At 39.5% G+C, this 25,735-nt stretch overlaps 1 long non-coding RNA gene across 3 annotated transcripts in view; it reads left to right on the top strand.

Moving 5' to 3' along the window:
• The window catches only part of LOC136009340 (uncharacterized), a 172,425-nt gene that overhangs the window by 54,131 nt on the left and 92,559 nt on the right, over positions 1-25,735 (top strand). Inside the window, exon 4 of one of the 3 annotated variants that reach the window (XR_010610507.1) lies at positions 21,424-21,592. The exons of the other annotated variants lie outside the window; for them this stretch is intronic. This is a non-coding gene — a long non-coding RNA (uncharacterized LOC136009340). Of the gene's footprint in view, positions 1-21,423; positions 21,593-25,735 lie in introns of those variants that run through there. 3 annotated transcript variants of the gene reach the window in all.

Here is a 25,735-nt window from a genome sequence, read left to right as displayed (position 1 = left end):
GGGCAAAGAAGAGATTCAGAGCGGCCCTGCAGAGAAGGACTTGGGGGTGCTGGTCGATGAGAAAATGACTATGAGCCGGCTTCAGTGTGCGCTCGCAGCCCAGAAAGCCAACCGTATCCTGGGCTGCATCAAAAGGAGAGTGACCAGCAAGTTGAAGGAGGTGATCCTGCCCCTCTGCTCTGCTCTTGTGAGACCTCACCTGGAGTATTGGGTGCAGTTGTGGTGTCCTCAACATAAAAAGGACATGGAACTGCTGGAACAAGTCCAGAGGAGGGCCACGAGGATGATCAGGGGACTGGAGCACCTCCTGTATGAAGACAGGCTGAGGAAGTTGGGGCTATTGGGCCTGGAGAAGAGAAGGCTGCGTGGGGACCTCACAGCAGCCTTCCAGTATCTGAAGGGGGCCTATAAGGATGCTGGGGAGGGACTCTTCATCAGGGACTGTAGTGACAGGACGAGGGGTAACGGGTTAAAACTTAAACAGGGGAAGTTTAAACTGGATATAAGGAGGAAATTCTTTCCTGTTAGGGTGGTGAGACACTGGAATGGGTTGCTGAGGGAGGTTGTGAGTGCTCCATCCCTGGCGGTGTTCAAGGCCTGGTTGGATGAAGGCTTGTGTGGGATGGTTTAGTGTGAGGCGTCCCTGCCCATGGCAGGGGGGTTGGAACTTGATGATGTTTAGGTCCTTTCCAACCCTAACTATTCTATGATTCTATGATTCTATTCTATGAACACAACTTCTTATTTTATAGCAATGTTTGGCAATTAATTTATTTATCATTTACTATTTTGATAAAGATGAAGGAATGTCACAACATTTGTCAATTTCTCTTTTACTTCAGAAATCAATAGGTATTACTTCTGAAGATGAGACTCAAGGTCCCTGTGGCTCCAGAGCGTGCTTCCAAGGGTTGCTGAACATCACTAGTTAGTTTAGTTCAAGCTCTCTGAAATTCTGTATTCTTCCAGAAGTGTTCATTGTCAGGGTTAATTGGTTGAAAAGTAAGATACGGGTTACATTTAAAAGTATTTGCTGTTAGCCATCTAGAGCCAGCACTGGTGTATAGAAGGTGGCATGCTGTGGCATCTGTTTGAGCTCAGGTGCTGAAAGAGGCAGACCTTTGGACATATCCTTCACTGGCTGTGTTGGCTGAAGGTGGGAATTAATGTATACTTTGCTTATTAGAGCTCCAGCACTTAACCATACTAGAAACAAATCAGCTGAGAACTCAGTGCGGATGAAATTTCAAGTCAAATATAAGTCTTTGGTGACTGAAAATATGAAACATGGAATCTGCAAAATGTAACTCTTTCAGAAACTTAGTGTGGTCACTATGAAGATTCAAAGGAGGATAGTGAGGATTTTTGTGTCCTCAAAAATATGGGAAACAGATGTAATATGCTCTTTTGGTAATAAATCTTATTAATATCTATGTTAACACTCATATAATTACATGTATTAAAAAAAGTTCAGTTCTAATGACCTTATTTGCAAAAGTTTTCTGCACACTTTGATGTATAACTCCAGAGGGTACACACTTTCCAGAGCAAGAGAAACATTATAACAAAAGAGAAATAAAAGATCATGACATTATGTATGATAGCTTTAATCATAAAATGATATTTAATTCCATAATTACACTTTTCATCTCACACTTACTTTTCATCCACTTTGCAATTCTGGTGCTCACTTCTCTCCCCAAAGGGAGCTGCTCAGACAGAAATCTAGGCTTGTTTTTCCGCTGGTTGAGATGCTAGGAGGGCAAGAGAGGACTGTTAGACCAGCTTAGGCCATCTTTTCTACTTACATTCTCAAACCAGGCACAGGGATCAGAGCCTCAGTGAATGTTTGCTTCCATGCTAGTGAAAACAGGTATGTGGGTCCACAAGAAACTATAGCTATGTAAAACTTCTTCTTTCCTAAGGTGAGGTATTTGCTCAAAGGATATGAAAATTTTGGTCAAAAAATAAGGTCAAGGATTACTCTCCAATTCAAGATACTATAATGCTCTTGCACAACTTCCCTATACAGTTATTTGAGCAGAGCTCTCAAGTATCTAAAATTTCCTTATGTGATTTTTTTCTTGTGCAGTGGCTAGGATGAACCAGAAGACCTACACTTTTATTGCTCTGATGTACGGTATTAGCAGGGTCCAAATTACAGCAGCTCTCCAGAACTCAGAATGTGCTGCATTATCAGCAGAGTTTTAGCTTTTATAAATATTTGTAAGGAAATTTATTAGTATTACAATGAACTGCAACACAGTTGCAAATGCACTCAAGTGCATCAGTTTTAGGCTCACTTTATTATGGGTTAAATCCTGACATCTTTAATAACTGTTAATGAGATCTTGTTTGGTAAATAGCACATTTACGATATGGCCCACTGATCCTAAAGTTTCTAGAAACTGTGCTGAAAATGGGCAAGAATGTCAGAATCTGACCTAACCTTTCGAAAGCGACACACCATGCTTGAAATACAGAACATGTTTCATTCAGTTTTAGTCAAAACTTCTAATAAGAAGTATCCATCAAAACCAGACTGAAATGTGTCATTCTTATAGAAGAACCTCCTGGGACCCTTTTGAAAACAGCAAGTTTAATAATTGCAAGAGGCCATTAATTCTTTACACTCACCTCCCCCAGTGTGATAAGAAAAAGGAAATATACCTAGAGATGTATCAAAAGAGGGATTGCAGTGTATACAGATAGATACACATAAATGCAGTGTGATCTAGCTAATTTGGAAAATGAGTTCGAACGTCTGTGTCAGCCACTTGAGCCCATGCTGGCATTTCAAATGGCTAAGGAGGTTGGCAAGGTTGCACTGCAAGTGGGCTGCAGTTACAGCATAAGCCAGCTCAGTTAAAGCCTGTAGAATTGCACAACCTCTCATGACACTTACAGCTGAGATACGGAAGGGATTCGGTGGCAAGAAACATGTCTACTGTGCATTCATTGTGTCCAGAGACTCAACCAGATTCTTGTCGAGAAAAATAAATATTTGATGAAGCTAAAGATGTGTGACATAAAAGACATCTTTTCTGAGTACCGAGAAAGTATTTTGAAGCTGAATAGTTTGTGTTTAGGGTTCATTTATGTTCCTTCAGCCCTTGTTTTCAGTCAAGAAAGTCTTTAATGAGACTACGCCTTTTTAATGAGAAGGTCCATTACTACTTTGTCACAAAGCTACCATAGTAGTGTGACTGATATCACTGTAGCTGATTTAAACTTTTCAGGCATAGCTTCCATTCACAATAACACTGGAAAAATTACTCTGTTCTAAATATAATTTGACTTTATTGTTACAAACCTGGGTGCAAAGGCTCAAAGTAAGTAAAGCAAAGTAAGATAAGTAAAAATAATGCCACTGAAAAGAGGTAAACAATTACTATTCATTAATTGTTTCTAATTTTGTAGGAAGATTATCTTTCAGAGAATGTATTTATCAAATACAGACTTCATGCAATCATAGCCAGAAGACAGGACACTTTGAAGTGTGCTACGATATGGAATCTCTACAAATTAACTGAATTTTGAGTCACCTTTTGTTGGTTTTGTTATTTATTTCTTATTCATGGAAGCTGTACATGACACCAGTGTATGAGCTGTACTGTTAAGGATGGGAGGTAGGAGGGATTTCACTGGCACATATTTAAAACAAACATTTATTATCTGATAGATCAGCACAATATAAAGTATGATATTGTGCCTTTAGAGTGCCTAAGGGAAATATTATTTAGTCAGCTGACGACCTCAGAATTAAGAGTCTGGCTGTCAGTCAGACAACAAATGTGTTCCTCTTCCCCTTCCATCCTGCTGTAGCTTTCAGGAGGATGATAACTATTGCTGTAACTGGACTTTTTTGGATAATGAAAATATGAGTGAAAAGAGGCTGTGGAGAAAAAAGATTAGGAGCTTGCAGGAGTTAAAATATTGATAACTGCAGGACTTAAAATGGTGGTAATTTTTGGCTGCACAGAAGAGTTTCCACATCTCTCTGCTGAATATTGTACCTTGCATAAGAATAAACTAGTGTTTATTTGGCTATAAGAGACTGAGTATGCCCTCTCCCTCAGTAGGTCCATGCCTAATTGAGCATGATTGGACATGACAAATGGCAGGAAATCTGGCAGCTATCTCAGAAGCTCGGTACTGTAGGAGGAGGATGAAGAGTCATGTTGTTGTTGAGAAGCCAATAGAAACAACAGCCTCCACCCACAAACACAGTATAAAATGTCAATGTGAGCTGTTTTGCTGCTTGCTTTCTTGTCTGACTGAAAGAAATCTGAGGGGCAATTCAGTTACAAAGTCTAGTTCATGGCTAGAAAAGTCAGAGCTTTCTGACTGAGGTAGCCTTTAGGAGCAAAGTTTATCCCTCAAAATACTCTTTTCCACCTTTTCTAGTATAAAATTCCCCTCCTGCCTGATTAAGGTCTCAAACTTCTGAAATATATCATCACTAATGATAAAGAATTTAAGTCTGTATACACAGTAAGTCTGTCTCTATCTTAAAAACTGCTTGTATTTCCAGACCCTGTGATGAACCACTTTGCCCTCACTGGTCATCGGTCTTCATCACAGCTGCAGTCCACTGAACCACTGAAACTATCAGCCTTTCAAAAGGAAATTGCTAGAAACAGAGACTGGATGATACATTTGAAAACTGATCCCAAAGGATAACACCATTATTTTGAGGATAGTGCCTTTAAAACAGAATGCACTTCATTGAGGCCATCCCTTGGGAAGATGTCCAGAACTGGATTTTGCTCAAAAATATTAGCTTTATCAGGTGTAGGCTAGCAGAATAGGAAGGAAATGTTGTGTCTGGAGAGGAGGAAAGTTGAGATTTAGATATTATTGAAAGATACTGTAAGAAGCTCAACAAAACTCAATAGAAGTTTGCTTTGAGGACTCAGATTGCTTTTTTTATCTTTATAAAAGTAAACTTCCTCAAAAGAAACCAGTTTTCTAAGATAATGAAAATGATTGCAGATATTACTGTGTTGTATTTTGCATTACAGTATTATGATAGTATTTCTGTAATATCATGGTAACTTTCTTCTTCTACTCAATGTTGTTAAATCTTCTCCATAATACATATGGGAGTGAAGACAAATCAGTGTAACAAAACCCAAGGGCCTTTGAAACACAGATTATTGATAGTGCTTATATAAGCTGGTTTAATATGAGTTATTGAGGACATGGTCTTATTTGTCAGTATTATACCCACATTAGCAGAAGCTCTGCTGAGACAAACCAGAATCAAACATACTTAGCTCACTTCATGTCTCAGCCTTATCTTCATTATGTCAAAGAACTAAAAAGCAATGTGTGGCTGAGTCCAGCCCCAAAGCTCCCTTGCTCCTAAAGATGTAAATTTCTTCAGGCATACAGTGCCTTCCGAAAAATAAAGTGGGACCCAAAAGACTGCTTTCTTTCCCATTTTTCTAGGCTAATGCTAATTTAGTTGTATATAGTTTTCCTAGCAGAAAAATCTGATAAAGGTGCGAGGCATTTCACTATAAGAGGTGCTAAATGCCTCTTGAAGACAGAGAACATGAATGTTACTTAAAAGCTAGATGCACAAGTGGTGGAGCATGCAAGAAACGTCCACCCTGTCCACGCTGATGACGTGAGCGTGTGGGCTTCATTTTCCCCTCCATACCTGTCTGCTGATGGGGATTGCCTTTGCTGATGTAGCATTTGTCACTGTGTGGTGGCACTGTCATGACTCCTACTTGTGGTTTCAGTAAAGCATTGACATTGGTCTTTCCCAGGGAAGTATTGGCATATTTTGGTCTTCCCCCAGGATCCCAGGAATCCCAGGATTCCCCTGGAAAACAAATAATAAATCCCTATGCTTCTATGCGTCTACCTGCAATTGCACCATCTGTTTCAAAAGGCAAACACAACCTAAACAGAAAATGCTGTAGTATAATTGCTGAGACATTTATGTTATTAAAAAGATAGCTTTGATCCTTTGATTAGTGCAGAAGATGTTTTAATTCTTGCATTGGTGAGGGGCCCTCTCCTCTCAAGACATCCCCACAAGTCATCCTCTGCCTTCTCATAGTCTCATTCCATGATCCTAACAGAAAATGACACCTGGCGCTAAAACCAAATTATTCCTCCTGTTGTCTTTTACTGCAAAAAATGACAAGAAATATGTTCCTTGAGATTGCTTTGTCCTTTTCTTAATAATACGTATATTTTTAGTGAGTCCTTCCTGCCCAAGACCCCTGCAGGAGGTTTTTTCAGTAAAACAAAATAAAAACGGATACAAAAACCCATTTCAAAACACATCTTTAATTTCAAATTTGCCCAGTGTTGGCAAATGCAATTTCCCACACAGTACTTCTTAATTTGCAGTATGTCCAGGGTCGTCCAGGGTCGTAGCACACCTATATATCAGCCCTGATTTCCTCTGTGTGTTCAGAGTAGTCTTGGTGTGCATTCGTGGTGAAGTTGGTGTGTCCCTAGTATGAAGAACTGCCACGGTATGTGTGACCTGTGACACTGCATGCAGATATAAAAGCCTTTTCTCTGTCTGAGTGAAGGAAGATGATAGTTGCTAGTTGCTACTGCAAGTGACATTTTAAAACCAGCTTTAAAACCCAGCCAAGATGGGAGATCTGCTTTGCAATCCTGAGTGATTGAGTCAGGGGCTTGAACCTGTGGGGCCCAGTCTGGGCCATCTCCTAGCCAGTTTGCCCTCCCAAGCCAGTAAGATTAGTTAGCCTATTTTGTTCTGTTTATGAAAAATGTTAAAAGGGCTAGGAAGAGAGAGGGCAATCACATCTACTAAAAATCAGAAATCTGGGGGTTAATTTTGACATCTGTGATTTATTAGTAGCCTCACATTGTAACTTGCTCTCTGCTGTTATCATAAACTTCATTGATGACACCCAGCCACTCTATCTCTCCCCTCCTCAGCAGGACTGGGGGAATGAAAATATAATGAAAAGCTCATGGGCTGAGATAAGGACAGGGAGAGATCACTCACCAGTTACCATCACAGGCAAAACAGACTTGACTTGGGGAAATTATTTTCATTTATTAATGTAATTTATTATCAATCAAATGAGGGTAGGATAATGAGAAATAGAAAAAAATCTTAAACTGTTTTTCCTCCCACTGCCAACCCCTTTTCTTCCCCAGCACAACTTCGCTCACAATTTTCTCTACCTCCTCCCCCTCAGCATTGCAGGGCATGAGGAATGAGGGTTGTGGTCAGTTCATTACATTTGGTTGTGGTCCTTGTCCTTCCTTTGTCCTCATATTCTTCCACTGCTCCAGCATGATCCCTTCTGTGGGTGCAGTCCACCAGGAACAGCCTGCTCCAGTGTGGGTCCCCAGCGGGGCCATAAGTCCTGCAGCGAACCTGCTCCAGCATCTTCAGACAAACCTTCAGGCATCCACCTGCTGTGGCATGGTGTCCTCCATGGGCTGCATGTGGAGATCTGCTCCACTATGGATCTCCATTGGCTGCAGGGGCACAGCCTGCCCTGACATGGTCTGCACCACAGGCTGCATGAGAATCTCTGGTCTGGCACCTGGAGCACCTCCTGCCCTCCTTCTGCACTGACCTTGATGTCTGCAGGTCTGTTCCTCTCACACATTTTCACTCCTCTCTCCAGCTGCTGCTGTGCAGCAGTTTTTCCCTCCTTGAATCTGTTATCCTCAAAGTGCTACCAGAGCCGCTGCTGATGGGTTTGGGCTTGGCCAGTAGCGAGTTCGTCTTGGAGCTAGCTGGCACTGGCTCTATAGGACACAGGGGAAGCTTCTGCAGCTTCTCACAGATGAAACCTCTGTAGGCCCCCACTACCAAAACCTTACCCCAGAAACCCTATACAGAATATCTTCACCCATCAGTTAGAAACTAAGTTTCTTTACGTAAAGGGGTTGATTGCTGATATGGGAGGCATGTGGTACATGCAGAGCCCAGGGCCTGAACTCTGCACTGGAGGATCTAGTAGTGATCCCTGATATTCTCATGTACAATTAGTACAAGTTGGAAATCTCTTTTCCTCGTTCAGTTCTTGTGCTGCTGGTGTTCTGGAGCTTCTTTCCAACTAATCCATCATTAATTTTACATTTCCATCCAATGATATTAGTTCCTCTGTTTTATATTAAATAATTACTTTAAAAGGTTTCTACTTAGTTTTCATTTTAATGTTTTTGTTGGCTTTTTTTTTTTTTTTTTATAAAGCTTAAGATCTCATTGTCGGTTTTCAAAATGATGCAATGGAACCTTTTCAAAAGTTTAAAGGAGAATGAGGGAAGGCATGAAATTTACAATTACAGGCACAATTATTTCCTGTTTTCATATTCTTTTAAAGTTATTTCTCTGAGCATGAAAAAGCCAAGATCATTCAAAAGACATCAAAGAGACATTTTTAAGCAGCGTGTATTTGTCTTTGATAACTAAATGAAATTTGAATTTGGAAGATATGAATCACCATGCAACAACCACAACAATATAAACTTTTGTTAAAAGATGAAGATTAGAAAAAGAGTTTGATCGTGAAGAATTATGTTTATCCTCCCACCAGTCAGAAAGCTGTGGCACAGGACAGTGGAGAGGACTGTGTAAGGAAAGCTACCTTCAGTGCCTGTGTTTTCAGCAGTCTTCTTCAGTTCAATGCCAGTGATGTCTTCTAATCCACATTAGAAGACATTGGCTTGTTTGCTTTTAATAACCTGATGGAAATAGTAAATAACAGATTTTCTGTAAAATGAAACACCAGACCTGATAAAGCTGAAGCTTTATCTAGCTTTTTTCTGGAAATTGTGTCTTTGCAGCCACATATTTTTACATTTTTTTGGACCCATTTATTGTCTCGCTAACACTGTTTCTTAAGTTATGTAAGTAACTAGCTCACAGACAGCACGAGCTACTAGGTTGCATAAAGGTCACATTCACTTGGGTCCAATTCTCTCAGGTTGGGCAAATTCTACATTTGAACTACTGTGGTGTATGTCTTACATTTAATTCAGTTCCATTCTTCTGTTTATTTGAAGTACAAAAAAATGCAGGAAGAAGTCTGTTGAAGCTTGTTTACAGCATGCATTTCTTCAGTTCATTATAAAGATACAGTAAAGAAATGAGTATTTGTATTACCTAGAATAGGAGATCAGGGATTTCTCCTAACAATTTTTGTCCCCTCCCTTTTTTTGGTGTCTGCATCTCTCTGTACCTCAGAGGTACAAAATATTCAACTCAGCCCCAAACTCAGCCTACTGTAGCCACCCGATTTTTTAAACCCCAAACCAGTTGCACACTCATATTTTTTAAAGATGCCACCGTGGCTACTTGTAACTTCAATAATTACCTTATTAAAACCAAATAGGAACAGAAGAAATGTAGGTTGCTCTATACAACTGCCACTCTCCTGCAGCCACTGGCCATATTTTTTCATAGGCAAACAGTCCAGAAATAGCTCATCTCTGCCTACTCAGTGTTTTGATTTCTGCTGACAATGATGCTAACACTACCAATTAGCAACAGCACTGACAACAGCCTTTCTGAGAGGAGGCTGCTTTGACACCACCAACCTATTTCCCACAGGTCACTGAATAACTGCTTTATTTTAAGGATTTTTCAGTCATTATTAATCTACAGCAATTTCAAACCTGGACATGAATGTTTTTGCTAAGTCACTGAAGTCTTCAAAATTAAGTTTGAGAAAGATCAGAGAACAGCAAAATAGAAACCTGTGTCTACATATTTGTAGGGTTTGGTGTTTTTTTTTATGCATGATACTAAATATTTTTAATTAAATTTGAATGAATGTTAGAAGCATTTGAAGTCAAGGGGAACAGTATATCCTTTTAGAGTCTGATTGAGATTTTCAAAGTGCTGTAAAAGAAAGTGCAGTACTTCCCATTCTCTCATAGCAGCAAAAGTTACAGAGATAGGAATTGTTCTTCAAAAGTAGCAGCATGTATTAGAAGCCAAATGTATGGAAAGGTCTATTCTTCTGAAAAAAAAATGCCTTACATTTCCCTCTTGGTAGAAGGGTGCCAGAGAAACCAGCTAGGAAGGGAGATGAGAAAAGCTTTTCCTGAGCTAGCTGAATCTGGCTTCACTCAATTTTTTCTGGGTGTGGGAAACTAATGCAAATATTTGCACGTAAACACACTTGATGTATTGGAAACAAAACTGTTTACCCCAAATGCTTTAACTGGATTGTTTCACACTCTGAATAAGGAAACAAGAACAAAAAAAATCATGTCTCATTTTTACAATTCTCAGCACATGACATATGCTCACTCAGTGGTAATTGTTGTCAGCTTATCAATTTGCTAGGTGTTAAGACTTCTTGATAGTTGTTGAAATCACTACTAATAAAATGTACATCAGTGTCATCCCACAGTACTGAGCACTTAAAAACCACTGTGCTGGTGACATGATTATGCGCTCAAGGAAGTGGATTTGGCTGACGGACACTCAGTTCTGTTCTCACTTTCCAGACCATAGGGGATCACTGGGGCAACCATTTCTCAACAGGGTGAGAGCAAGTGCTTCAAAAGGTAACCCCTCAGAATCCAGTTCAATAAGGACTTTTGCTGTTTCTCCTGTTTTGGAGCCATCTACCTGGCTCTTGCTGCAGTCTTAATACTTCTTAATACTTGCTGCAGTCTTAATACTTCTTCTATGTGATGTCCCATCCAGATGTGGGTAGAGCCTTCGTGCATCATGTTGTGAATTCCCTGGAGTGCAGGTTCTTAATGGTGGGAGTCAAACTCTTATTTTGCACTGGAGGTGTTGTCATCCAGTTCTGAGATGTGTTAACATGTTTTCCAGTCAACAAGGTTGTGTTGACGAGCCTTAGATTTGTGGGAATTACATATTTTTGTCTCTTAATTTTCTCAAAGAAATATTTATGAAAACACTCTTCAGAAACAAAAGCAGGAAAAATTAAATATGGTGGGAGGGAGTCTTAAGCGGGGACAGTGGGATGACAGTTGCAAATACCATGAGGAGACAGTTATGCTGCTACAAGTACCAAGTGATTATGGAATTGCATGGAAGAAAGAACATGAAATTTCCTCCCTCCACGATTAACTTCAATTAAGATAATAAGCACTATTTTCTACCTTTCCATATGAATAACCTAAGTTCTGTATTGGAGGGTACACTCCAAACACTTCCACCTGTGCCTTATGCTCATTTCTTCCTTTAAAATGAGCTTATTATCCCATGAATTCCAAGCTGCTACAATCATATATATGCGTGCATGGAAACATAAAATTCTTTTTTTTTAGTGCCCTAAATCCATTTTTTGTCAAATGTTTTGTCATTGTTTGCTGAAAATTTGTTTAAAATCGTAAGTAGTTTTAATGACCTTGAGATAAACATTTCTTTAGTTGTAAAAATTGTAGGATCCACAGCTTCAGTATTGTAAAAAGATGGTAAACATTAAAAATAGACAAAAAGTCCAATTAAAATTACTTTTTTTTTTTTTATTATTTTTTACTGGCTTCCCAGTGTTTCCTAGGTTTCTGGTTTGTTTTGCTGTGTTTTTTTTTAAAGTCAGCCAGTAGTAAATCTTCCAGGTCAAAGATTAGAGAACATCATAACTATGTAATATCTAAATGTCTAGGTATATTAATGAGATATTTATATACCTGTCAAGGAACTCTTTTCCAGGCAGTAGTTACATATGTTATAACAGAGAAAAGAAATTTCAGGACAGGTTTGGTTTGTTTCTTTTTTTTTTTTTTTTAGCTTAAACTATTAGGAATATTATGTGATTTCTTCCTATTCTTCTCAAAAGAAAAAAAAAATATAAATAGTGCATGCTTATAGGAATTCTATTGAAAAGAGAACAAAATCAGCCCCAAATGCTAGGCAAGGTGCATATGTTTTTGTCTCAGCTAGGATCAAATGAGAGGAAACCGCAGTTAGAGGACAAGACCTTTGGGAAGCTGATGTTTTCTATATTGACTCCAGTATTTATGCTTCTGAGTAAAAGCTATAGCTTTCAGTTTTGCTAGTAACTAGGGGTAATAGTCATCTATGGTTCCAAAGACTCCTACGTCTTTGAACAGCAGCCTGCTCGTTAACTGAACTGTGAAGAGTTTTTGTGAAGCAGAGAAGATGCTTTTGTTTCCCCTCTCAGCCTTTAAAGAGTTCAGGTAATATGTATTTCCTAAACTGATGCACCAACATTCAAACAAGAGCTGACTCAAATAATGCTTTTTGAAAGTTATTAAGTATTTTTCAAGTAATAATGTGTACTTTAGGCTTCTAAACCACTTTATTTTAGTGTTAAACTCTTGTCTTAACAAGAAACTTCCTGTTTGTTGGTTCAGAATTTATTCCACACTGAAGTTTATCTTTACGTAATTCTTCCTGGAAATCCTGTGCTTTACAAGTGCGGAGCAGAAAAGAATTGCATGCAAGGTGGACTTAGCATTTTCAAGCTACTTATTCTAAGCTCCCTTCATTCTGTTGACTTTCCTGTTAAATATTTTATGGTTTGTGAAAGGTTAACAGCTGTGAGTTTAAACTCTTCCATCACCAGCAACAGATGACAGCTTCCCAATGTTAAACAGTGTTTGATGTTTCTTTCCACTGCACTATTCCTTATGCCATAGTTTTCCTTAAAGAATTACTTTCATGTCTCTATTTTCTAAAGGAAGTTCCTGATGTGCTAGTTTCTCCTTCTTCAGACCTTGACATGAAGGCTCATTATTTCGACATTTTCTTCCACTATCTCTTCTTCTTTAAAAAATGCAGACCAGCCCAAATAAATGTCCCATCCCAAACCTACTACCAAAAAAACTTAATGCCACAAACCCTGAGTACTGCTAAGTCAATGGAAGCCAGCTGTACTGGCTCAACTCAGAATACTCCCCTCCTAAGTAAGGTCTGTGAAACAAAGTACATCATGATCTTTATTCAATTTTTTTTTTTGATTTTTGCCTAATTTTTGAAGATCAGTTCCAAAACCAGTCTGATGATCACTCTCAGTATTTATTATCCCTGTAGACAGTGATATCTTAGAGTCCCTTGAGTACAGGTGTATGTGACAATTTTGACTTTCCTCCAAAACCCTCATACAAAATAAAAAATCCCAGTCTTCTGAAAAGCAAACTGAAGAAAATAACCAAAATGACCAGATGACATGGGACACACGGGTTTGGGGCCATAATACATTCATAAGAGTAGCCTGAGATTTCAAAACCTTTTGATGTTTGCCCAGGAGAGGCAACTGAAAACCATATATTTGGTAAAATAATAAATGATTATCCAAGAAGATATATTTGTTAGGTTCTGAGAGTAGGGCTTCAGGGAATAATTAAAAATAAAAATATAACCCCAAACCAAACAAAAACCTCAAAACACCATGAAAGCAATTCTTAGGACTGGAAGCCTTGTGGGTAGGTGATGAAGGCAGAGAATGTTAAGTACCTGTACTCTCTTTGTCAGAGAAGAAAGACTGCTTGACTTAGTATATTAATTTCCAAAGTTCTTATCTTCTACAGATCTGAGGCATGCATCATCTTCATAGTCCAAGCACAAAGGTTCAGATTAGATTCCTTGTATAGTGCATAACCACAGTAATTAGAATCCCCTCCTCAAACATTGTGTGTTCATCAAGTTAGAGCTTGCTGTGTTAAGCTGAAGTTCCTTCCTATACTTTTACGTGACTCTTTGAGAATGTAACTTTTGCACAAAATTTTCCCTATGTGACATGCTGGCATTCTCTCTTACCCCCACCAAAAAGAAACCTTATATTTCTCATGATAAAGTATTCATAACTTCACAGTAAAACATTCACAAGCCTGAAATTATTCTGTGCAGGGAACAGCATATGTATGTGAGATAAATATGAGACATTTAGAAGGCAGTGGAGCAGCATCTTCTGCTGTAGCCCAATAATTCTTATTTTCCTAATTGGTTAATTTTATTTTCCCAAATATTTTTGCAAGATCTGTTATTGTTATTCATATATTGTGAATTAAATATATATAGTTATTATATATATATTATTTATATATATAAAGCATTATATATATTATATATAAATATAATATTTATATATATTTTATATAACAATATATATTGTTAATTTAATTTAACTTGTTATATGTTTTTCATTTTAGACTAACATTTATATGTTTTTCCCAAGCTTTTGAATGAGAAAGATTTCTCAGGCAAAGAATTATGATGTTTCTGTCCCTAAGGCACCTATACTTTGTTTCACAAATGTGCCCACTGATAAACTTGGAAAAGTTAGGGTTTAATCTAACTCCAAATTAGTATTTTCTTGACAAAACTATCTATTCTCAAAGTTTCATTGTGTTATTACTTTTCTATATACTCTCCAGTAGCCTCTTATAAATGTACTTTCACCTTTCCAAGGGTCTGTAAAACTTATTTCTGGGCAAAGAGATGAAAACTGGATCTGTCGAGCTATGAGTTCTCCCAGCCCTAAAAACAAACATTATTCTAAACTAGTAAAATCTCTTTTTTAATTGCAAGCATATGGACATCTGACAAAATATCTATTATATTTTTTATTCTTCCAGATTGTCTGTATAATCACTGCTTTCTTTTATTTATTTTTACAAACATGTACCTCCAGTACACCTTTCTTGATAGTTCAGTTTCTTGATAGATATGCTACAGCCCCTGAAGAAGAGTCCCTCTCCATCATCCTTGTAGTGATTCGGAGAAAACTCCAGGAACAAACTTGCCAACAAAGTTTTCAAGCTGACAAGTAGGTATTCTTTATTGCGGCGCCGGGAGACACTGGGGATAGCTCCTCCTAACGTGTGTCTCTCTGTTGCTACACAAGCTGTCCTTATATAGTCCCTGGTCATACATACATTACGTCATTTTCCAGAAAGTTCCCCGCATGCGTACAGAATTGTGGTGGTGGTCTCTGAGGGTCGTTTACTTCTTCCAACAATCTTCATCACATCTGGCAGCCTTTGGAGCACGCGCAGTAGATGCTCATACCAGTTTAATTGGTTCGTTAGCACCGGAGACATAATAATCCTCCTATCCTCCTACTTATCAGTTAGTTTAACTGTAGCCCATCCTGGACACCTGCCATTCCCAGATACTCCTTATCCCTGTGTCCTGTTCCTCTAGACTGTTTTTCTTAAAACTGTGCCAACTATAACGATTTATCTTGTAGAAGAATGCTCAGTGTGCTCTCTAGCTGCACATTATGTTTTTTTCTATGTATCATGCTCTTTTGTAATTTTCCATTGCTACTGTTACAAAGCCATTACTTAACATTACTTAAAACTGATTCTAAAGGTTTGTATATTCCATTTTGTGATATTCTGTCCCCCTTGTCTCAGTAGGCCCCCCTCAGATACTGGAAGGTCTATACATACTTCACATACTGTGAGGTTCCCATGCAGCCTTCTCTTCTCCAGGCTGAACAGCCCCAACTTACTCAACCTGTCTTCATACAGGAGATACTCCAGCCCCCAGTCATACTCGTGGCCCTCTTCTGGACTTGTTCCAACAGCTCCATGTCCTTCTTATGTTTGGGACACCAGAACTGCACACAATACTCCAAGTGGGGTCTCATGAGAGCAGAGGGGCAAGATCACCTTTTTTGACCTGCTGGTCATGCTCCTTTTGATGCAGCGCGGTATACAGTTGGTTTCTGGGCTGCAAATGCACACTGCTGGCTTATATTCAATTTCTTGTTGACCAACATCAAAGGAAAGAACACCCAAAGTCAACTTTAAAATTATTAGAAGTATAGTTGAGAAAACCAGTACAATAACAGTTTTCTACCCATGCTGAATATTAAGAATATTAAGAATATTTGGCTTGCATAACATTACAAAGCCAAAAAAGAAACCAGGAATATCAGGGAAGCACGGGAAAGAGCTGTGTGCATGTGTGAAGAGAGAGAGACAGAGAATTTACTGGGAATGGTTTTAGGAGAAAAAAGGAATCATTGAAGTTGTATAGCTGTCTAAAAGAAAGAACCTAAATTAATAGGGTATACAAGAAAAAAAAACCCTAAATACAGAATCTCATTCATTCAAGTCAGTACAACACCTTCTCTGGACTTTGTATTGCAAAGGGTCAGGTAATATGCATAGGTGAAGAGATGGAACTTTAACTATTAAGATTTTAAATACATTTATTGTATTACTGTTTCGAAATAAAATAAGAGCTTCACTTCCTAGGTGTATGTTTAGGCATTTCAAATTCCTCAGATGCACATTGCAATCACATTTTTTTAATTCAAAAAAGAAATCTTTGAACTAAAAGATATGAACACTTTTGTAAAATAATGAGGAAGCTAAACAGTTGCAAATTGAGAAAATATCCTTGTCTCTGAATTGGAGAGGCATCAATTTGATGGATGGACCACTCGGTGGATAAGGAACTGGCTGGATGGCTGCATGCAAAGAGTTGTGGTTAACGGCTCAATGTCCAGCTGGAGACCAGTAACGAGTGGTGTCCCTCAGGGATCAGTGTTGGGACCGGTCTTGTTCAACATCTTTGTCAGCATCATGAACAGTGGGATTTAGCGTGCCCTCAGCAAGTTTGCCGATGACACCAAGCTGTGTGTTTCAGTTGATACACTGGAGGGAAGGGATACCATCCAGAGGGATCTCCACACGCTTGTGAGGTGGGCTGATGCCAACCTTATGAAGTTCAACCATGACAAGTGCAAGGTCCTACACCTGGGTCAGAGCAATCCCAGGTACAGCTACAGGTTGGGCAGAGAATAGATTCAGAGCGGCCCTGCAGAGAAGGACTTGGGGGTGCTGGTCGATGGGAAACAGAACATGAGCCGGCAGTGTGTGTTCGCAGCCCAGAAAGCCAACCGTATCCTGGGCTGCATCAAGAGGAGCGTGACCAGCAGGTCAAAAAAGGTGATCTTGCCCCTCTGCTCTCATGAGACCCCACTTGGAGTATTGTGTACACTTCTGGTGTCCCAAACATAAGAAGGACATGGAACTGTTGGAACAAGTCCAGAGGAGGGCCACGAGGATGATTGGGGGCTGGAGCACCTCCCGTATGAAGACAGGTTGAGAAAGTTGGGGCTGTTCAGCCTGGCGAAGAGAAGGCTGCGTGGAGACCTCATAGCAGCCTTCCAGTACCTGAAGGGGGCCTAAAAAGATGCTGGGGATGGACTCCTCATCAGGGACTGTAGTGTTATAACAAGGGGTAACTGGTGAAAACTTAAACGGGAAATTTAGATTAGATATAAGGAAGAATTTCTATCCTGTGAGGGTGGTGAGGCAGTGGAGTGGGTTGCCCAAGGAAGTTGTGAATGCTCGATCCCTGCTGGTGTTCAAGACTGAGTAGGACAGATCCTTGGGTGACATGGTTTAGTGGGAGGTGCTCCTGCCCATGGCAGGGGGGTTGGAACTTGATGATGTTTAGGTCCTTTCCAACCCTAACTATTCTATGATTCTATGATTCTAAGCATATATGCTACCAAGAAATCTGTAGAAAGTGTACCCTATTATATGTTCTACTACTTTTGGATGTATACTGTCCTGGGTTCAGCAGTAGCAGTCATTTTTCTCCTTCTTAGTAGCTGGTGCAACACTTTGTTTTGACTTTAGGCCTGGGAACAGAGCTGATAACACAAATGTTTGGTCTGACCAAGGACTTTCTGAGCCTCATGCTCTGCCAGGGAGGAGGGGAAGCTGGGAGGAAGCAGAGACAGGACACCTGACCTAAGCTAGCCAAAGAGGTATTCCATACCACAGCACGTCATGCCCAGGATGTAACGGAGAGTTACTCTGGAAGGGCTAGTTGACTGCAGGGTTGGAGGAGGTATGGGTCGGCGCTCGGTCAGGTGGGGGGGTCGAACTCGTTCGGCGGTAGTATTGTATTCTCTTCTCTTGTTATTTTCTCTTATCATTATTATAATTGGTGGTAGCAGTACTGATTTGGGCTGCTCTTATCTCAACCCGTTGGAGGTCCATTCTCTCAATTCTCCTCCCCATCCCTCCGGAGGGGGAGGTGAAACTGTGTGGCTGACTGGGTTTAAACTGCAATATATAGCTATTCTATTGGCTGGAAAAAGTCAAAGCAAGGGTTAATAAAAATGGATGCACGTCACATTGTAATGAATTTGCACTTAATTTCTTGCTTATATTTCTGGCCTACAAAAAGGTGAATGTTGCTGTTCAACCAGTGTATTTAACATAGTGTTATTCCAATCAGTTGATGTATTTTCATATAAATGAGTTATTTGGAAATGATAACACGACAGCTGGGCTATTGAGGTGTATAGTTAGATTTGAAACACTCAATTGACAGCATATATTTTACAGTAAGTTTTAGTAGGTACCTGGATGTCAGTTGTCTAGCTGAAGCATTCGGGGAGAATATAACATAATTTGCTAACGTTTCTTGACTGATGCAGTAACCTTTTCCATTATTGGGCTTTTGAATTAAAGGATATTCAGGAGAAAGGAAGAAGGTATTAAAAAATTCAAAAGAAAAGAAAAGGAAAATTCCTTTTTAAGACAGGGATTAAGGATAATGAATGATTCAACACATACATATTCATGGTCTTGTATCTAGAGTTTTGGCTTTTTTGTATGCATGCATGGAAATATGGAGAGCATCACTATAATGAGGAATATTCAAGACCACCCAGGGATGCTGACTCTGCTTTTCTGCTAACAGCATCTTCAGCTCCTTTAACAGACGATAAATGGCCCAAATAACTTTTCAGTAGATCTGGGGTATGGCTTAAGGAGAAGCAGAAAAATATATTAAAAATACAATGTTTAATCACACAAAGACAAAATTAAATTCCTGCAAGCATGTGTGAACATTTCTTCAGGTGGAAGCTAGGAAGATCTTCAGCTTTCCTTTAAGCAGAGACAGGAAATTGGCAATCTGATGGTTTTCTTAGCAGCAAGCTTTGTGGTCAGTACCCTGAAAAAGTGACAGAGGGTTGCAGAAAATGTCTGTTTCCAAAATAAAAGAAAAAAATAGATGTCTCTGCACTTTTGTGTTATTTTAAGACCAAAAGAGTTGAATCCTTGCACTGTGGAAAAAAAAAAAAAAAATTTTGAAGCTTCCAAATTGTGTTGCAACAAGGGTAATTTTGCAGTTCCTGTGGAATAGGAGCTTTGGATCTCACCCAGGACACTTTTCTGTTAACAACAACTTTTTTTTTTTTTTTTAATTTTTTTTTTCTCCAGGTTTAGGCAATATCATTTACCCACTGTATTAAGTAGAGTTCAATGCAGAACAGCAGAATCTTTTTCTGAAAGTACATAGAAAGAATAGTGACGCACTTGCATTGAAACTAAGCAGTGCTTTTTTGTGGGTTCAGTACAGCTGACCTCTTCACAGCTGAACATGGAAAGAATAAGACATCACAGTGATTCCTTCTGCCATCACCAATCCTTCCATTGTTGGAGAAACACCCCCTCTGGAGACGCACAGTGCTGAGGTGGCTTGGTGCCTGTCTACCTGCCTGTCCTTCCTCTGCAGCTGCAGGATCTGTCAGACTGAACACCACTGGAAAAAATAAAAGCAAAGATTAAGAAAAAAGTATGAGCATCACATTGTAATGATTTTGTACTTCATTTCCTGCTTACACTTCTGGACTACAAAAAGGTGAATGTTACTGTTCAAGCAGTTTATGAAAAATGGAATAATAAGGCTGTGATGCACTTGTACCAAGCTTAAGAGATACCGTGCACAAATGTCAACATAAATACATGTGGTGCTTAGTGAAAACCATAGTCTGGGGTTTTGCTCAAAGGATTTGTTGTATGCTTCACATCTGCTGAGCCTGAATGGAATCCTGCAGCCTGATATCAATGTCTGAAGACTTTAAAAAGAAGAAAAAAACAAATCCCAAAACTCACAAGATTCTTTTACTCTTCCCAACAGGAATGTTTCTGTCATGAAACATACCAAATAAATGCACATGCCAAGTTACAAATAAGTAAGAATGTATAGCAAGACTGATACACTTTACTGACAGTAACCTTAGGCAAACTGTTGTTAATTTTTCTTATACTTTTTCTTTCCCTTTTTTTACTTGAGGATGCATTTATCCTATACTTCCTGTATTGTGATCATAAAGGGTTTACTAGTGTTTAGCTTTAATAAAACACCTCTTGCCTCCACTGGATAAACTTTAACTATATTTCTTGGGCTTTATTTCACCATTAAAGTGTCCCATTTCCTTTTCCTGGAGATTTTATTACCTATGCCACCGAGGTGCCTTCCTCAGAATGTTGTCTCTGGAGAAACAGCATGTTGTCTTAAATGACTTCTGTTCAGACTTCCGCAAACTGGATTTGTATTCAGTGTAAGTTATGCAGGACAGTCTCAGGAATGTCTCATGAAGGTAGGAATTGCGACTATGGGCATTGTAAGTAAGTAGAAATATGCATCAGTTTCTAGAGAATTCCCCTGTTTCAAGAGATATGAAAATGGACTCATGAAAACAAGGTGACAGGCAGTGTTGGGCAATTGGAAAACAAAATATATGAGAAAGCAGCAGTATCATAGCCTTATTTTTCCTCTAAATGTGTGACCCATTCCACTTCTCTGAGGAAGCAGCGTTCTGGCCAGTTGGGGTGAGGAGAAGACAAGGACAATGCCAGAATGATGTATGTGGGTTTCACTCTGGGATTGGGAGAGGTTGACAATAACAAACATTGAGTTTATGGCTTTTTAGGAAAATGCAACAAAAACATTTGTAAAAAACTTTGTTTTGTATTACACCATTGCCAAGGGAGACAAAATTAATAGTAGCTATTCACTCATCATTTTATGCATGAACTCCTATGTCATAAGCAAGATTCACCAAATGTATTCCAGCTGTTTGTCTTCAAAACAAATGGTATTTCTCAGAAAAGTAACTGGTGTCAGGTGAACAATTAGAAGTGCTCTGAAGAGAGCAATGGAAGAAAAAGCACCACAGAGCTTTCTCGTAGGAAAGATGCTGTGTAGTCCTTCCCACAATCTCATTAGAGAATGCTTTAAAACTTGCTACACCTCCTCTCCTTGCTACTGCTGCTATAGTTTGCCCCACACCTCACTGGCTAGAAGCAGTGCAGCATCCACGCTTAGTACAGCAGATGTTCTTGGTACAACAGCAACTTTTAGCTTATGTAAGTCCTTTCTCTTGGTGGTAGGAACTCAGCCAGTCCCTTTTCATTTATAGCTGATTTATGTACCTACTCACTGTCTTAATTTTGATAATTAAACAAGTTTAGTACCTCCTTATAAAATACTCTTGGAACCTGACCCAGTGGGCTTTCTCCATACACTTTCCTGTGTGATTTGCAGGGTAGCCTGCAGGATCCAGGCAGCTGACCAGCAGCCCTTTGCTCTCCTGCTGTGCCTCCTCCCACCCCAGGAGCTCTTCTTCTTCCTATAAACATTTTGAAGTTTTGTTCCTGACACTCTTCACTAAAATTTTTGTTTTCCAGGAAAAAGCACATCAGTGTTTCTGCAGAACTCTTACAATAGCAGCTACCTCACTGCAGCAATGCATTTCAAAAGCTGAAGTCAGTCACCAAACAGACTGTCTGTTGTCCTGTCCCTAGTTCCAGCTGTATTAATACTTTCCTACTGCTATTGATGTATCTTGAAGACATAGCTGAGATGTGCAGTCAACCAGAAAATTAAAACAAACAATGACCATTACAGAAAGTAACTGTATTTGTGTTTTTATTTGGAAAGAGACAAACTTCTTTCCCCAACAGAAATTTTCTTTTAGAAAATGATACTACAAGCTGATGAATTTCTTGCCATTTTTTATTACTGTTTTCTGTTGGGAAATCATTCCTGGCTTATTGCTATTTCCAACAGCCTTAATTTCTATCTAGACTTCCTTCTAATCAAACAATTTGGGGTTGAAAAATCTGAGGAGAAAAGAGCCACTGTATTTTATTTTTTTTCTGCTAGCCTGACACAACTGATAAAGGCTGAATCATTGAGAGGCCAAAAACCTCTTCAAAGAGAATAAGACATCAAGCCAGAAGGGCTTCCAAGTGAGCAGGTACATAGCTAAGATGCTTCTTAAAAAAGTGAAGCAAAAATTCCTTAGAAGAGAGGTAGAAACATTGATGCATTGCCTCCTCCCTAGGGCTACTGTCCAAAGATGAAGCAAAAATACTGTTCATTACTAGGTTGTACATGTGTGAGAATGACAGGAAAAGGGAGCTCAAGACACAGTGGGCTGGATTGGAGTGATCATTGTGATAAGGTACAACACGCAGGCATGCAGGGACTCCATCCTGAACAAGAGGTACGGTTAAGTAGCTTCTATGTCTACTTCCTATGACAACTCTGTAACACAGCACGATAGTCTGACACTATTGGAGAGAACACCCGAAGCCATTACCCAGTCATCCAAAACATCTGAAAACAACAGAAATGAAACAAAATGTCATGTAGAATGTAGTAACATGAATGAGATATCTGCAAAACACTTGCATCCAAATAGGAACATTCTTCACAAGGCTCTCTGGAGGTCTCCAGTCCAAAGCACAGGGATTTGTTTATTTAAGTTCTGAAAACCTCTACAGATATGATACACAGTTTTCCCAGAAGACATGGGCCTATGCCTGTCTGTTCTTAGTGAAAAAGTTTTTCCTTATGTCCAGTCTGAATCTCACTTCTTTCAAGATATACCTTTTGTCTCCCATCTTCATACCATGCACTACTGTGAAGAGCCTGGCTCCATCAATTGCCTGTGCTCCTCATAGGTGCCAGGGTCTGCTGTTGAGTCCCTCAAAGCTATCCCTTCTCCAGGCTGAAGAATCCCAGTTCCTCCCTGATAAAGTGCTCCAGTCTCTCTGCCATCTTGGTAGTTTTTTACTGAATGTGCTTCAGTTGATGTCTGGGTGAAGCTAAACTGCACATAGTATAAAAGATACAGTCTAGTGAGAGCTGAGTTGAGGGAGGTAGTCCTTTCCCTGTGAACTTCTGGCTATGCTCCTGTTCATGCAGCTGAGGATGCTGCTGGCCACCTTTGCCATGAGGGAGCATGGCTTAGGCAAGCTCAGCTTGCTGTCCACCTGGGCCTTTCTGCAGATTTGTCCTTCCCCAGCCTGTGTTGTTTCAGAAACTCCTCCACCCATGCAAGGACCAGGGTCAGTGGTGCAGGACCTTCCATCAGTTGTTCAAAAAAGATGTCACCAACTTTCTCTCTCAGATTGAGTGGTTTATTGCAAACCCCCACTACAATAACACCTTTACTGGTCTCTCTCCTGCCCCTGACCTGCAAGCTCTCACCCAGACTGCTAACCATTGTGCACAATAGCCCCATATATCTCAGCTGCTCCTGACTGTAGAGGACAACTTCATTTCTTGTGCCATTTTCCTGCTTGTCTTCCCTGAGAGGTTATGTATGTCCTTTGCAGTACACTTCTGTGGTGGCATGTGCAGCTCCAGCTCCTCCTGCTTTTTCCCAGAAATGCATGCATTTCTGTACATACACTAGAGGTTGCTGTTCCTTCATCCACTTTTACCACTCTTGAGGTCTCTCTTGTTTCTATTTTCCTTCATCTTTTGTTTTCTACTCCTGTCTACTGTTTCCTTGTAAAGTGTGGCTTGCAGTCTCGCTCCATCATCATTCCTGTCTTGGCCAGCCTGTTGGCAAGGATGTCCTTGCTTCACTTTGTCAGGTGGATTCCATCTGTTCCTAGCAGTCCTCCATTTTCAGAGAGGATCCTGTAGCTGTAAAAGTGAACTCCCTGATGTTGACATCACCTGTCTGAAGAGGTGCTGACCTGTAAAGCAGCATTGTCTCTCAGATCTTGCTCTGGGTTGAAACCTCTTCTGTGCTGGGGTAGTTGGTCCTGTGGGTCATGGGCACTGTGCCCTGTGGGGTATCACCATCGTGGCAGTGGACCTTACCACCATTCATCCATTTTCAGTCCCCTTCTGTGTATCCGCTTGCATGTGATACTATGCCTGTCTGCTGTGTTCACCAGCAGAAGTCTTGCATTAATTAAAGCATGGATGGGGCTTTGAGCAACCTGGTCTAGTGGAAGGTGTCCATGTCCATGGCAGGGCAGTTGGGACTAGGAGGTCTTAAAGGTTCCTTGCAACCCAAAGCATTCCATTCCAACCCAAATGCCACTAATAAGTGGCATTAGGTCCACATTTCTAGGGGAAGAATAACTCTTAAAATGCATCTATTGATTGCCAAAATATATGTTGTGATTTATCAATAGATAGCGGCTTTCCTTTGTGGAAGCTTACATTCTATCTGAGATACAGTCATATCCAACAGTTTGGATGTAAAACAGATCACTTGAAAACACAAATTCAAGGTGATAAAAACATTCTGTAGCTAATTTCATATTCAGAGAGAAACAAATCTGCTACACAATAGGGATCTAAGTGCTCTGTCTTTGTACAAAGCTCAGTTTGAGACCAGAGTTTGGGATAGTTAGTTGGTGACATAAAGAGAAATGACTACCTATCTTGGAAACAGGAGATAAAGTAAACGCTTTTCAAATACAAAGAGGAAAAAATCAAAAGGTAATGTATGAAGTTTCCCAGTTTTATGTAAAAAGGTCAATTTTATGACTGCTATTTTCTCATGTAAATAATTAACTGAGCCATGCAGGAGGCAGTAGATTATAGGATTCTTATCCTCATCTTATCGTCACTGATTTATTTGTATGAAATAATACGATATAGTTTTCTGAAAAAGATAGGCGTGAATGAAGCCAATTGTCACTGCTCAGTTAGGCAGTTCAGCTGTTTAACTAACTATAACAACACTACCAGTGATGAATTTTGGACAACAATGATTTTCCTATTTCAACAGAACTTTACATCTTTTAGAGATCGCAAAGAGAAGACCAATATAGGCTCCATGGAGAACAATTCTTTCTTTTCCTTTTTGCAATTTCCATAAAGGAGACTTCTTGCTAGTTTTCTGTCTTGTTCACCTTTTTCTCTTCTCACAACACCCTATTCTTAAACAACACTTATACAGCAACAAGATCATTAAACAAAATGTTTGGGTTCAAGCTTTTTTAAGGTGGTTCATTTTGGTCTTAGAACACACACAGCAATATAAAGCAAAACAAAACCATATCATTGTTGGCCCCAGCTGTTATCACTTCTAACCACAACTGATTTTCCTGTGCAGACATGTCTGCTCTGTGTGATGTCTGCCACAACTTCCATTAAAAAAAATAAATTGCTATTTTCCTTGCCAACAAGTCAATTGCTACCTCATTCATCTTTTTTTTTTTTTTTTTTGTTCTGTTTTGGAAACACCATCTCTATTCATCAAGCTGCTCAATTTAATATAATCAAGTACAGATTTAATATGTGTGAGTACCATTTATAACCAAAGAGGAGGAAATGAGCAAAAAACTGTCAACTAGACTAACCTAAACAGTCATTTGAAGGCTGGAATCTCTTGCCATTGTAATGCAAAAGTTCTGTTTAGAAGCTGCTGTCCATCAGACAGCTGAGGAATGTTTCATTGTGTTTGGTTTATAAGAGGATTCTGGAAGCTTCACCTTTGTCCAAAATACTAGTTCTTATTATTGATTCACTTTCTCTCCTCTTTCTGAATCAATAATAAGAACTAGTATTTTGTGAAAGAGCACAGTTCAGTGCTTGTTAAGTACACTTCAGTACTTGATAAGTAAAGTGCTTGCACAGTATAAGCATTTACATATGTAGTACTCGATTTTTGTCTGAGTTGTTTTGCATCAATGTGCTGTGGCAGCATTGGAGGCCTGAACTGAGTGTCCCACTGGGACATGT

Source organism: Lathamus discolor, chromosome 2, assembly GCF_037157495.1.
Source record: "Lathamus discolor isolate bLatDis1 chromosome 2, bLatDis1.hap1, whole genome shotgun sequence".
NCBI lineage: Eukaryota > Metazoa > Chordata > Aves > Psittaciformes > Psittacidae > Lathamus > Lathamus discolor.
Note: the sequence above shows the minus strand (reverse complement) of the source record. Positions and strands in the feature narration are given on the sequence as shown.